At 49.0% G+C, this 14,446-nt stretch overlaps 1 protein-coding gene across 8 annotated transcripts in view; it reads right to left on the reverse strand.

Annotated features, from left to right (window-relative positions):
• The window catches only part of LPP (LIM domain containing preferred translocation partner in lipoma), a 352,635-nt gene that overhangs the window by 314,411 nt on the left and 23,778 nt on the right, over positions 1–14,446 (reverse strand). For 3 of the 8 annotated variants that reach the window (XM_076341104.1, XM_076341103.1, XM_076341105.1), the window contains exons 2-4: positions 13,485–13,590; positions 12,856–12,905; positions 6,825–7,612 (exon numbers count right to left, since the gene is read on the reverse strand). The gene's annotated coding sequence lies outside the window, so the exon portion shown is untranslated. Of the gene's footprint in view, positions 1–6,824; positions 7,613–9,424; positions 9,493–12,855; positions 12,906–13,484; positions 13,591–14,446 lie in introns of those variants that run through there. The other 5 variants (XM_076341110.1, XM_076341109.1, XM_076341108.1 and 2 more) reach the window with 4 other exon arrangements.

Genomic DNA, 14,446 nt, shown 5'->3' on the forward strand with positions numbered 1-14,446 from the left:
AGCAGCTATCTAGACAGCTCACCGGGGACTGCCAAGCATCCCGGATCCTGTCCCTGCCATCACGGCACACCATGATGCAGAACCCCACATTGCCCAACTCCTCACAAGACCTTCTCCCAGTCCAGGATGAAGCGGAAGATGCCGTTGGTGCCATCTTTACTAACAAATAACTTTATCAGGAGTGAGTGCCCATAAACTCAGCCACCTCCCTCACAGGTTGAATTTGTCCCAGCAAAACCCTACCTGTTAGCGTGGGGTTTGTTTATTAAAGCAGTGTTGCAAGTTTACCAGCAGAACAAGGCCTTGCTCGTGGCGGGTGGAAGATGTGCTATAACCGCAAATAGTTTGCAGCCTTTTGAAGAGGCCGTTGAGGTCAGCCCAGTGATATTTCCCATCCCATTCACAGGCAGGCAGCACTTGCCACGCCAGGCAAAAGCAGCAGATGGGTACCACCTGATGGAAAGTGCCCCGAAGGAGAGCATTCTCCTGTGCACCGGCACAATTATGGCTAGCTGCTACAGTAGGGCTGCCCATAAGGGTGCCCCTGAAGATCCCAGGAAGGACAGGACAAAGGGAGTCAGGAAACTTGGATCAATTCTTGGCCTTGCCACATATGTACATACAAATGTTTATATACATCTGTGCAGCTTTGGGCAAGTCCCTTAGCCTCCCTCCCTTACTGGTCACTAAATGGAGGGTAATATCACTGCCCTAAACATACTTTAAAGCCCAAGGACTGTGTAAACACCTGCAGGCAAGAGGAAGCCCAGCATCTCCATCTCCACCCCATTACTGCAAACAGCAAGAAACTTCAGCAAGAACGCACCACTGAAACATCTCGTCAGCCCAAGGGAGCTATCAGTGGCACCAGACCAAAGAGGTTGCTGGCAGATATCCCATGATACTTTCTATTATGTCCCTTTATATTGCTTTATGCCTTGCACATCCATTGGCCTCCCTCCCAAAGAGGAAGGCTGGGAGTGACTCCTCTCATCAAACAGGTCTGCTCCACGCCTTGAGCGATGTGAAATCCCCTGAGAGCAGCCAAGAATCTCTTTCCCCTCTGAAAGCAGGTCATCTCCACAATGCTCAACCTCAGCCCACCCAGAAAGTAAGGTCTGAACCAAAACTCAGACACCCTTTCGCTGGGCTGGCTATGCCACCGACCTACATGCATCAAGAGACACCACCACTAGGTCTAGCAAAGCAGCCTCTGCAGCATCTCACAGAAGGGGGGGTAGGAAAGGGGAGTCATTTTTGGCAATGAAAATGTAATGGAACATTTTGTATTGATCTATTGTGGAATGAGTCATTTTGAGTGACTCGCCTCCTCTTCCCCTCGCTTCCCCGCCCCCAAATTATGGACTGCAAGAAATGAGCCGAGATAATGGGCAATTTCAGATGTTCTAAACTCAGGTTTTTCTCCTGCTGGAACAGCGTGCCATGACAGTAGATGGACTGAGCTCCAGAGGAGATGCCCTTCATGTTCCCACACCTTTTACCGGCTACAAAGAAGTTGCATCTAACTAATGGGTAATTAGGAAAGGACTAGAAGGATGGGGGACTACTTTGGAGAGGAAATGAGGAACCAGAAGGACGATCTGGAAAGCATCAGCAGTGAAAGGAGACCCAAAAAACAGATGGGGATCAGACACAAACCCCCAAAAAAGATAAGCAAGCTAGAGGAGGATCAAATTGGGGAGAAAAAGGGTCTAGGTGAAGCTACTACTGCTGCTTCAGGAGAACTCTGTGGACTTTCCAGGCTACAGGTACTTGCCAGAGTATAAATGCCAAATATCAAGGATAACAACTTCCAAAAAGGGGGGGGGGGGGGAGGGGGGGGGAATCAGAGAAAGGGAAATAAGGCTGGTGACAGTAAATTCTTCCTCAACACCTTCAGTCCTTGGGGATGAAACAAATCCCCTAAGGAAGCTGTGGAAGTCCCAAGGTCTTTTTAGGAAACTGAAAGCTGCACATGTAGGAACCAGATGACCAGTGAGTTTTCCCGCCTCAGTTCCATGGAAGTTAATGCACAAAGACCTTTGTGCAAAGATTACTGCTCTTTTACTAGGGAATGGGTATGGTGCAACATAAACCACTGATCCCACCCATATCTCATCAGATGTCACCAAAGTACAGCCTGTTGCACTTGAAAACCTACCCATACCATATACATTGATATTAAATATATATACACACACACACACAAGCCAATCCTGATTTGCTGTCTAAGTATCTCTAGAAGACTAACTTTGATGGCATTAAGCAGAAGGTGGCAAGTTACTTACGCACTTGCCTATTAAGGTTTGGCAATGGTGCACACACAGGATTGCACGGCGTGTAACCACCCAGCACCCCACCAGATGCACAGGGCATTCAAGCCCAGCCAAGAGATCTTCCAGCACTGGACTTCAGCCAGGACCAGTACTCTCCATTCAGAGGAGAGACTGGTACTTCATACACTGGGAGATGACTAATCCCAGTAGCTGAGTTACAGCATAGCTTTTAACACACGATGAAGAGACGTTAAGGTCATCTCGACTCTCATCTACAGCATCCCACAGTATCCCCTCCCACAGCTGACTTGTTGCTCTTTTTTCCCTCCTACTTCTTTTCTCGCTTTCTACCTTCCCCTTCAACCTTGTTTCCTTTCAGGTCTTCTCACCCCCTTCCATACCCATTTACCCTCCTCTCTCCATCCACTCCTCCGGCACCTCAAGCACCCTTCTCATCACCCACAACTCCCACCTCAGAAGTCCTTTTCTTCTAGGAATCCACTTTATTTGGATTTCTACCTCCAGCAATCACCCATGCCCTCCCTCCCCCAGCCCTCAAGTGCATATTTGTCTGCCTGGGATTGCAGACTCTTTAGGACAAGGATTGCCTTCTCCACTTGTAAAGCCCAGTATATGTTTACGGGGTGGGTAAATGATAAATAAGCAGTCTCAGCATTTCAGGGTAGCTCAGCATGGGCTCCCTCCACCGAGCTCCCTTGGTGTTTGCCTTCCCTCCACTGCAAACTAATCTACCCGTAAGACTTTTTCTTCCTTATCTCTCAGTTACAAGGTTATCACTTAAATTTATCAGCATTCTTCAAAAAATAGTTGAGAGAGGAAGGTAAGGAAACAAAGGGCCTTTACCAGTGCTGCTCACCCATAAGCTGAAACCCTGAGATGTGGAGGAGCTCGTGGGAGCACCGCGTGCACAAGCAAGGGGAGAACATGGCCAGAAATAACTCACTGGGTTATTTCGAACCCCACATGCCTTGTTTCTATTCAGTTTTCAGTGGGTTTCTGGAGAAGCAGACACACATGGCTGTTTGCTGGGGGAGCATCTATCAAACCTACACTGACTTCCACCAGCCAAGTGTCTCTCTCCCTTTGGAAGGAGGTTGGAAAAGAGGGAAGTGGGCTGTTGAAATGGAAAGCTGGGGTAAGGAAAAAAAAAGTTATGAAGAAAAGATTACCCACAACACATAGGGCATCAAGAGGCGACTAAGAGGCAGCCCATGCTCCCAGGGAAAAAAAAACAACAGCGAAGGCAAAAACCCCTGTCCATGTCAGGGCTGAGCCAATGCATTGAAGCAGCTGGCTGTTTGGCAACAACGCCCATGCGTGATGGGGGATTTGCATAGAGAGAGTAGCACTTCTCAGGAATCAATGTGACAAAATGCTCATTCAACCAAAAATATTTTAAAAGAAGAGGGCAAGAGTACTTGCTAGACAGTTCACAGAGTTGATGCCATCAGCTGTTCCTTATGTCATGAGAACCTGAGTTGTCTGGGGTTTCCTAACACCCAAAGTTGCTGCTCTCTGGCCCCCTGCACTCCTCCACCATGTGGACTTCACCCCCTGCCTCCCCCTACACACCAGCCCCTCGCCTACACGAGGACATCGCCTCAGTCACTTTGAAACACCCACCTCCAGTGCTCTCCCAGCTTTCAGAAATTCTCCACTGGGATCATGCTCAAAACCCACGTCCTTCTCTGTCCCTACAGTCTTAACAGCCTCTACGAGATTATCTGATGTAGCTTTCTTACACTCATACATCTCGGCAGAGAATTAGCTGATAACTAACAAAGCACTGCGGGTAGCGCGTGCGTCAGGAAGTATAAGCAATAACACTGTTATGCTACGAGAAACCTCATCCAGACCCTTAGGAAAAACTACAATTTTTGTTATTGGTTTCATCTGAACTCACCAGCTATCCTCAGACTACACAGCAAACAGGAATGCCTTCAAGTAAATAATCATAATGGGGCGGGGGGCACTCAAACCACCCTGTGACTAAAGGAGATGGTCACCGAGTTGGCAACAAGAAAAACACAATGAAAATTAAGAACAAAAGTCGAGGACAAAACAATCGCCTAGAAAACAACAGGAGATCACGTAAGAAAAATCAAACCAACAAGCACACCTTCCTTTGCGCTGAATGCACTTTTCTGCATAGCAGCATTTCACAAAAAAGAGAGATTGAAGAGCTGGTGCTTAATGCTGCCCCTGGAGACTTGCCCAGAAGTTTTTACATTGCTCAGCACCCTGTGCATAAAAGGGCAGCAGCGGCGACACTCCTGGTGAACTCCTGCCGGCCAAGCTGTCTGGCAGGTATAGCTAAAAAAGCCATTTTTGGAAAATATTGCCTTTTTATAGCTTATCTCAGTGCAGACAGCTGCCTCATGTCTCTAGAAATAGCAGGATTTAACAGCCATGTTTGCAGGGACAGATTTTAAAGGTTCCATCTTCTAAGAAACAACCTACACATCCAGAAACAGGAGGCCAGATTTGTTTTGATACTGGAACCCCCTTCCATATGCTAAGCGTGCCCACGGATTTGCAAAAACCCTGCTCTGAAAATGGGATGTTCATTCAGCAACAGGAGACAAGTTACTTGCGTTTGCCTTCCTATAGAGTCTGTTCCCAGTGCAATCAGTGGCAAAATAGCACATGATTAGGCTGATACTGCCTTTTGCTGAAAATCGCTGGCATTTTATAAGTAAAATAGTGGTGGAGGAGAGCATTAAACACTGGAAAAACAAGACTAATAAGTTAAGTAAAAATATCCCGCAGCTACAGCTGATCAGCACCTCTCTGTTGCTCCTCCTCAGATGGAGCAAGCCAGGATCAGATCCCAAATGTTGTTATGATTCGTTTGAGGTGATAAAGACAGAGCTGTGGGCTGCGTTCCCAGATTGGTCCCATGGCTGCAAACCCCAACCCCATGAACCTGGAGGAGCCTCTTCAGCCACCTCGCCTCCATCATGTTTGTGAGTGCAACAGGGATGTTACTTTCCTAACTTTTAGCAATAAGCTTTTTAGATAAAATATGCCAAATTCCCATGGAGTTAACACTGGAAGAGCTGATGCTAAGGATGTAAATGCTCTGAATGATGCTGAATGTAACAGGGCCTTGCAAAATTTCCATGGTACCACCTTTTACTAGCAACAGTTGGACCAGTTGTCGACAGCATCTTCCTCATTATGAGATTTTAATTTATTTATTTATTTTTAAACTGAATGAAGGGGTACTAAAGACAACGACCTGCTGTGAAATGACCGAAATTCCCATGCAAACAACCCATTAGCAGTGTTCAAATGCAATTTAAATTACTAGTTGTTAAAGTGCTCCTCAATTTCATGGTAAGTTTCCAAGGAAAATTACATGCTATGTACTATTTAATTGATTGTTTTCTACTTCTTAACATCCATTTATTCCCTCCTCCTGTCTTTTCCTTAATTTCAAGGGATGATAATGACTTTTCAGGGAGGAAAGGGTTACGGCTAACGGAGTTGAAGAGGGCTTTACCTGAAGAACAAGGATGTAGGAGGGAAGTGGCTGCCAAAAATGGGCAGCTCCACTGGAACTCGTCCCTGTGATATTTTCACAGTAGGGGTGTGAGACAGCACAGCACAAGGACTTCATTCCTCCCCACTGCAGGCAGCCAGGCTTTCGAAACCTGATGTTTCTTTAAAACGTAGTCATCCCCCCCCACGTCAAGCAATAAGCACAGTTAACTATTAGAAGACAGTGGTAAAGCAACAAGAGCAACTTGTTTCCTCCTCCCAGGCACGCGAATCCTTGAACCGACACGCTCACTGAAGGCAAACAAGTTTTTGTCATTTGCGAGATCTCATCCCAAATGCAAATACCCAGTTCACAGGAGCAAATTCCCTCCCCTCAAAGTTGACTGAAGAATTGGGCTGCGAGTGAGACCTCCTGCTGCTTGCAACAGCTGTTACACAAGAATGTGTATTATAAAGCTAATAACAACAGACATTTCTTAAAAGCCTGCACTCTGCTCAGATCCTAGGAAGGAGCAGTGGTACAATTAGGTAAGGTGCCATCTGGAAATTCCTGAAGTAACGATATATGTTGGGATCATGTCACACACCAGCAACATATATCAACCTTATGAAATACTCAATACGACTTGGTTTACCTTTAAGCAACTGATGCAGAAATATTTAGTGCTCAGAAAAGTATGACTTTATTAGAGTAAGAGGGATGAGTTTCACAGTACCACTCAGCACGAGGCTGCAAAGCGCCCACCTGTATGCAGGAGCTGAGCATGAACTATCACGTGGAGCCCAGAGATCTGCACTTCTCCCAAATTTGCCACACGGTGCCTCAGTTTCTACACCTGCAAACCAGGATAAAACCGCTTTCCTCAGGCTGTGGGCATGATTTAGTCTTTAAGGGCTCTGAAAGCTTTGCCTACAGAAATGCAAAGTATCAGATGTGTAGAACCATCTAGGCTCATAATCTTGTCTGCCTTCATCCCTTCCATGCCCACGTGTGCTAGCCCCATGCTATCTGGGGCAGCTTACCTGCTGTGGGGCACGTACACACAGCCCTTAGTGCACACTAAATCCCCTCGCAGCACCCAAGTCACGCAGTGACGGTGTCACCATTTCGCCACGTCCTGTGCAGTGCCAGCCCTGGATCAATCGGTGCAACAGCCGGGATGAAGGATGGGCTGCAAACCAATCCTCCTTACACGGGAGCTAAAGCAAATCCTCTGCGTTTAATACAACATTAGAAGTGACTGAGAGAAGCTTAAGAAAGGCAGGCATGGAGCTCTCTGAGCACGCTCGAGGTCCAGCGTCATGGAAGGTTTCTGAGTCGAGCGTTTACAGGGTGCCAGGCTGCAGGAGGAAAAATCTTTAGACAGCTGTATTAATTTACAGGTCACCCCTTAATGGCTCTGTTCCTGGAGCAGAAGAAAATCTGCTGTGGATCCTGGTTAGCATCAGTGATCACTGCATCTGCCCAGCTCCTGGAGAAATACCAGAGAGCCCTGGCAGCCTGCGGTCCCAGCCGTGAGCATCCTCCGTCCTCCAGAGCTCCCCCAGCCCTGCCCAGCACCCATCGGGGGGACACAGGCAGCACTTGGGGAGCTCATCCTTCACAGACCATCCAGCTCTCAAGTCACATCCTTGCGGTGATGAGATGTTGCCCAGAGAAGGATCGGCACGTGAAGATTAACAGCCCCAGTGTGCTTCCCCCGGCGTGTCAGAATAGCACTGCCCTGAACTTCGGGTTATGGCACGCAGGCACTGCTCGTCCTTGTCTTCCAACAAGCAGCCTGTCCTGGCAAGCGAGAAAGGAGGGGAAACTGCGAGGGGAACAGAACATCATCATTTCCAGTCCTGCCATGCTGTCCCCGAAACATCAAGCTTGGCCACAAGCAGCTGGCAAAGCCTGGATGCACCACATCCAAGTGCCACCAGAAGCAGGGGCTGATCCAGGACACGACCGAGCGGGGGAAGCACTGCGTGGGGAGGAGGCATCGCCCGTTGCGCAGGGCCACGCGTGCAAAGGCAAAGCACAGCGCACGAAGAGCGACACAGACCACCAGCTTGCTGCCCTCCACGGCTTTGCACCACCACGCATGACAGAGGATGGGTGGCTCCTTGGCGAGTTGATGGGCTGAGGCTTCACATGCTGCAACAGCTCCATACGCCTCCCCGGTGCCCTGTTTTCCAACCCATCACCTACACTGTCTGTTCAGGCCGTACACTCTTTAGGACATCCGTTCTTTTCTTTGCACCGGTACCAAGCCCAGCCCAGCGGGGCCCTGACCCCAAAAGCTACAGTAATTCAAGTAGCTTGTTGCAACAACAAGGATTAAAATGCAGCGAAAGTCTGCAAACTCCCAACACATCCCATCTGCAGGAATATGCTCCACCAGTCCCTTCATCACCTTTTGTGGCTGAGTGCTTTTCAGCTCGCCTCCCATCCTCCTGCAAACTAAGCCAAGTATCTTTCCCTGCCCAGAACAATCAAGCCAGTTTCGCACCTTGAGGACCTGCTGCAAATCTACATCTCTGGAAAACCAAACCTCCACTGAGTATTACTCCCTATTTAAAAGGGCAAAAGAAAACCAAGAGATTTAACTGTCTAACAAAGGTCTTCAATTTAAAACAGGGAGAGTATGATAACACAGGTTTGAATCAGCCTAAAAATACCAGTTAGCCAAGAAGATACAGGCATCAGCAACCAGCAGTAGGAATGATAAACCGTGTTTCACCAACGCCCCTTCCCAAGTAAAAGGACGAAGTGCAGAGCTTTCTGTCCGAGGCACGGGACTGGCTGCTACGCAACCCCCGGAGCAGCGTTAAAAGCACTCTATATGTGTTACATGCTCCAAATGACAAGAGGAATGCAGGACGGTGGATCTCCGCTCCAGATTCCCCAGCATGGTTTTAGCTGCCATGAATAAAACAGGAAGCAGAGCATCTTCCAGGTTCCCCCCACGCCCCTGACTGTCTGGATGAACTGCAGTTTCCTTTCAGGAAAGAGAAAGGAAGAGGGGGAGGAGGGAAAAGGAAAAAAAAGAAAAAAAAAGAAAAGAGAAGCAGCCAGCTGCAATGCCAGACAGATTAAAAACTTCACACTAAGGAAAAATAAAGAATAACAGGAAAAACCAGACACTGAACCTTCATCCAGTTACAGCAGCTAAACTTCTTCAGGTCCCTAACAAAACAGAGTTAAATATTAACATTTGAGAGAAATATATCCATATGTTACGCAGCCTCTTTAACACACACTCTTGCTTAGGAGACAGAAATCATACTTAAGCTATATTTTACTTGCTGACCACATGCATATATACTCATTTAACTCTACAGTGCTCTGCTGCCTTGCTGCATTAACCAGTGAAACTAAAAGGAAGAGCGTGACTGAATGGGAGCTGGCTTAAATTATCTTTATACCTAGGCCTGAAGAAACATTTTGCCTTTGAGACCAATCCACTAAACCAGCTTTCCCTGCTACAGAAGGTTTCATTGGGTCCCTTGCTGTTGACTGGCGATCCACATGCCTGCCTCCACCAGCAACGCACACGCTTTGATGCAATCCATCTGACTAAACAAAACAAAAAAAAAAAATCCCAAGTTGCTTGCTAAAGCAGCAATGATGCACTTACCAGCATCCAGGCAAGCTCCTTCGCTAACTCACTTCCCTCTCGAGCAGATCAAATTTGGAACAAGGTCCAGGAGCAAGAGAGAACTGAAAACTGACCACAACAAGCTTCCAAAACAAGAAAGGGGGGGGGGGGGGGGGAACCTTACTACAGGAATTCAAATCCTGCTTCCACCAGACCCTGAGTCACCTCCCCTCCCTTGCAATAGATCAGAGCAATGGGTAAACATTTCCAAATATGGAGATCAAAACTCCAAAGGATGTCAAAAAAAAAAAAAAAATCGCCCTTCTCTCCCTGGCTTTGGCACAGGGATGACTTGCCCCTCTGGAGCCTGAGCCGAACACATCGCTGTCGCCGACCCACGCAGAGCCAGGACATGGGGCCACGTGTCACTGTCTTGACCTGCGCTTTGGTGGCTCCTGGCTCGGTGAGTGACACTGCATCCCTGTCCCCTCCCAGGGATGCATGGGGACATGCAACAGGAGCAGCTCCAGGAGCCATCGCCCCTCGCCCCCTACAGCAAACCTCCCTCTCATCCCTCAACTCATCAGCAGAAAACCTCCCAGAACTATTTTTTGGAGTGTTCTTTGAAGGCAAATAGGCAAACTGAGGCTGTGTTTATAGTGACACCAGCTCAGCACCAGAAAAAGGCAAGGCTCAACGATCAGTCCCACCAGAGAGGTCCTGCTGCCGGGTCCCACGCTGGCTGCTCACCTGGGGCAGGGAAAGATTCCCTGGCCAGCTCATCTAGCTGGTGCTTCGCAAAAACCGTGTATTTGATTTTGCTTTACAAAAGGGAAAAAAACACAGCTCTGAAGAAAGGAACACGCTGCTTGGACAAGGCGAGATCTTCCTGCAGGGACAAGGAGCCCCAGGATGGCAGCACCCCTCGATCCCTGCTGGGACACACAACACAACATCCCATAGCAGGAGGGAACAGGGGAACGCCCAGCCTCCCCACCCCTGGGAGAGGGGCTTGAGGGTCAGTGCTGAAGCCCATACAGCAAATTTAGGAGGCAGAACAGTTATACTTAGAGGGCACAACTCTCCCTGCAGAGTCTGCCTGCACACAGGAGCAATATACCCATGCCACTGCTCCCACGGGCATCGCTCTTCGGCTGCAACAGCCGACCCGCGGGCAGCAGGGAGGTAACTACGCCTGCCAGCACAGGACAACAGCTTCCTGGTAGCTGCAGCCATCGGCTCCAGGAGCAGGCAGCCTCTCAGGAATGTGCAAATCGGGGCGTTTTCAAGGGGAACAGGCCGCAGAGGCGATCCAACCAGACCAGAGTGATTCCCCAGCACCACCCACAAGATGCTATTGAATTTATAGGGAAGGAATTCCAGAGCTGACTCTGCCCATGTATGGCCAAAACAAACCGTAAAAAAGCAACATTATAGTACATCTGGCTTTCACTGGTACTGAAGCGCAGGCTTCGGGAGGAGCCGAAATCCTGCAGCGACAGAGGCTGTACAATTACCTCCACTAACTAGGCAGAGGTCAGGGGCCCGTGGCAACGCAAGTTTAGCCCCTGATATCACAGGTGACAAAAAAAAAAAAAAAAAACCACGTAAACCTTTGCTTTAGAAGAAAACAAAGCTTTCTGCCTTTTTGAATAAGAACCACATTTAACCTAGTGATCCATCGCTACCACTGCAAAAAATAAACTTTGCAAGGCAGCACCAGCACATGGCCATTACACTGGTAGTTATAAAGGCAGCTTTAAAGAGCCAACAGTACAAGGGCCACTAAGTGGTACACGAGGGCAACATCAATGCAATGCAGGCTGGGACTAGCTCTTGGTGGGCAGCTGATCAATTATTTTTCTAAAAACCCACTAAAACCTCCCCCAGAGCCACGCGCCCCAGCCAGCAGCCAGGTCACCAGGAACATTTTCCACAGTCAGAAATAGAGATACTCTGAGCACTGTAGTCATGGTGCTAGAAGATGCTCCAAAACCAGGCTAAGAAGGGTCAGGTAGGTGCGGGTTTTACAAACTCTGACTCAGTTTTCTAGCTCCTTGCAGAAAACAATTCCCAAGGCATTGCTTTGTGCAAGGACAAACAGCAGGATGAAGTAGGGAATAATATAAGTCAAGGAAGGGGAAAAAAAGCATGGAGGAGCAGCACCCGGAATAGCAGAAAACCCCATCCCAGGCATGCACCAGCCCTTACTGCCCTGAGCTCCCACAGCACGAACAGACCGAGGTTCTCCTTAACAGTTAAATGCCACTACCTCGCCTGCCCTGCCAGCAGAGGAAATACTAGCTGTGTCAGCTTGAGAGGCAAAGGGCTTACTGAACCGGAGAGGAATGCAGGCTGCAGTGGCACACACAGTGGGGACAGGGAAACGAAACCCAGGGGAACGCGGGCTGCTGGTGCTGCCTCTGCCTTTGCACAGGGGTCAGGCGGGGTACGTTTTATGGCTCCTGGGGTTGAAACCTGGGACTAATGGCTTTGTGACCTTAGAGGGACTCCCGTGCCAGAAAGGAATATAGCTGTTAGAGGGGCTGGGAGCTCAGGGGCCTGAGCACGCAAGGACAAGCCGGTTCCCGGCTCCTGGCAGGCAGCCCAGCACTGCTTTTCAATAAGCACAAGTCATACCCATCGTACCAGGAACGAGCACGCGTCTCATCCGAGCAGCATTTGCTGATTGGAGACCCACCATGCTACTACTCCCCCAGATTGATATTCCCCAGGACAGCATTAGGATCTCCCCTCAGTTATCCAGCTGAAATAGCATTATACCCTCTCCTTTGCTACCATGCTCACTTTAAACAGTGGTACCTAAGCATCAGCTGGCATTCAGTGTCTCTGCTTTAGAGCACCTTCCACCCCAAATGACACAGAGGAGAGAAACCAGAAGGACGGACACGTCCAACCACAGCCTAACCAGGAGCTCCCTGCTACATGGCACCACAAGTCCCTCTTCTTGCCACAGTCCTAACCCTGGAAAGTAAAAACTCGGGGGTCTGGGAATGACATCCAACCCAAGCCTCCTGCACAGCAGTACAGATCATTATCAGTCAGCCACTGGGTCAGGCGTTGCTAATTTCATTTAAATGACATTATATAAGCAGGACAACTGAGAATATTTGATTCATAAAAATGTCTTGAAGGGGCAGAGAGCGCAATTTGCATGGCATACAGAACACAGGGACTGCTGCAGTGTCACAGGAACACAGACCACATAATGCAGACAGCAAGGACCAGGGATGCTTATATGCACACATGCACAGCTACGCACACGTATGCCTCCTCCCCCAGCATGCACAAAAGCAGACTTGGGACTTCCAAGCTGAAGTCCTGTGCAGCCAAAAGCTAGCACAAATGTTTGTGACAGTTCCATTTTGCAGGCAAAGGCAAAAACTGGGTGCAGAGGAATAAATATAGAAAGAAGTCAGGCAGGCAAAGCAGGTGCTGGCTTGTGAAACCTTGGCCAGAAAGGCTCCCCAGGAGGTTGAATCTGGTAGTTTTGCAACAGCTCCACAGAAAGACAGAACAGACAGAAAAAGAAAAAAGAGAACATGAATGCATATGCATTCTTTCATTGCCATATATAGTATATACAGACATTTGGTATATACACCCCCAAGCTCTCATACGCCACCGTATAGTATATACTATATATGCACTGCGCATCTTTGTTTCCATGTGCCTAGATTTGTACAGCCTGTGTGTGTGTGTGTGTGTGTATATATATATATATGTGGATTTCTCATGCGTGCATTTGTCATTACCCCCCACATCACCTATCCGTGTGTGCTGTCACACAACACACCGCTCAACAGAGCGCATCTAAAGCCTCAGCTCCATAGTCCAAGCTGACTTCTGAACACCCACAGCTTCTCTCTGCCACGGAGCCCTTCCCCACCAAAGCCTCTAAGTGCAAGCACCACCAGGGAACCACCAGTTTGTCTTGTATTTTCCAGTGATCCCACCCCGGCTCCACACTCCATTAGGAGAGAACTTGCAGAGAGCCATGAACAAGGTGCTACTGTCAGAAAAGCCACAAATCCTTCTGAGAAGTTGTCCCTCGCGCCTGTGAAACGTGTTTACGTACCGATTCTCACGCTGCACAGCCTTGCTGGTTGGATGAACTCAGAGTGGGGCTTTTGGAGACACGCAGGGCTCTGCTGGAGTCACGACTTTGGGTTTCTTTCCCAGCCCTGCGAAGAGAGAGATACCCGTGTGATGCATGCCGGATTGGCCTCCCAACAGCTCATCTCCAAAACTTGCAGTTTAACCCACACAACTTCTGCGAAATGCAGCATTTTCCTCCCCAGCTTTCCTAGGCAGAAGCCTCCATACTCCTGGACTCCTTTCGGCAGCCCCCAAAAGCAAGCATCACCACCTCAAACTGGGCCAACAAACAGCACCGGCTGTCAGCTGCCAGAGCTTGGTCAACAACTTGCACCTCCTCAAGCCACAGCTCCTTTATGCTCTTAATGCCCCTGAGAAGGGGGGGGGGGGGGGGGGGAGGTGTAAAAGGAGATGTAAAATGAGGCATAAAATGAGAGAACAGGGTGAATTCATTGCTCGTCTCTATGACCTCAGGAGGCATCATTTAATTCTGTTTGAAGCTCATGGGGTTTACCAGTACCACAAGCAGAGCTACACCACCACCCAGTTCACCCCATCCTCCAGCTCAGCACAGCCTTTTCTCTGAAGAGCTCTGCCCAGTTCCCATTGGAGACTGCCTCACTCTTTCCTGTAGCTGCAAAGCAGACACAACCCTTTCTTGAAGTGACCGACTCGGTGCCATTTTTCCCCTCTGCAGAAGATGAAGGTAGAGCAGAGGGGACAGCCAGGCCACACAACCGTCGTCTTGCACGTGGCATTGCCAGGACAAACTGCCGGGTGCATCCCATGGAGATACGCGGCATCTGAATCACACACTCCTTCCTGCCCCTGCCAGCCCACGGCCAGCATCACATCCCGGCCACATCCTGGTCGCCCTGACGGCCCTATCTCTGCTCGTGACAAGTGCAGGCTTGCCTTGTCATCACCGCTCAGCAGAGAAAG

The sequence above is a fragment of the Aptenodytes patagonicus genome, chromosome 6 (genome assembly GCF_965638725.1).
Source record: "Aptenodytes patagonicus chromosome 6, bAptPat1.pri.cur, whole genome shotgun sequence".
In the NCBI taxonomy this organism is placed as follows: Eukaryota; Metazoa; Chordata; class Aves; order Sphenisciformes; family Spheniscidae; genus Aptenodytes; species Aptenodytes patagonicus.